At 49.3% G+C, this 519-nt stretch overlaps 1 pseudogene; it reads right to left on the bottom strand.

Moving 5' to 3' along the window:
- Nucleotides 1-400: 400 nt before the first annotated feature.
- Nucleotides 401-519, bottom strand: LOC142286025 (5S ribosomal RNA; annotated as a pseudogene).

Genomic DNA, 519 nt, shown 5'->3' with positions numbered 1-519 from the left:
CGTTGACGGGTAGCTATTGCACCTGTTGGCCTTTTCGAGAGCAAGGCTGAAGTAAAAGCTTTTTGTTTTTTTTTGCTTTTTTTTATTGTGGGTAGGGCCACTCTAACTCCCCCCCCCTCTCTCCAAAAAAAGAAATTGTCAAAAATGTCAACAGAACCAGGGATTCCCAGCCAGTCTCCCATGCCGGTACTTGCCCGGCCTCAAACTGCGTAGCGGCTGCGATCTGACGAGGGAAGGCACATTCAGTTTAGAGTGGCCGTTGACGGGTAGCTATTGCACCTGTTGGCCTTTTCGAGAGCAAGGCTGAAGTAAAAGCTTTTTGGTTTTTTTTGCTTTTTTTTATTGTGGGTAGGGCCACTCTAACTCCCCCCCTCTCTCCAAAAAAAAAAATTGTCAAAAATGTCAACGGAACCAGGGATTCCCAGCCAGTCTCCCATGCCGGTACTTGCCCGGCCTGAAACTGCGTAGCGGCTGCGATCTGACGAGGGCAGGCACATTCAGTTTAGAGTGGCCGTTGAC

This window comes from Anomaloglossus baeobatrachus, unplaced genomic scaffold, assembly GCF_048569485.1.
Source record: "Anomaloglossus baeobatrachus isolate aAnoBae1 unplaced genomic scaffold, aAnoBae1.hap1 Scaffold_639, whole genome shotgun sequence".
Lineage (NCBI taxonomy): Eukaryota > Metazoa > Chordata > Amphibia > Anura > Aromobatidae > Anomaloglossus > Anomaloglossus baeobatrachus.
The sequence above is the reverse complement of the archived record's forward strand: the minus strand, read 5'-3'. Positions and strand labels throughout refer to the sequence as shown.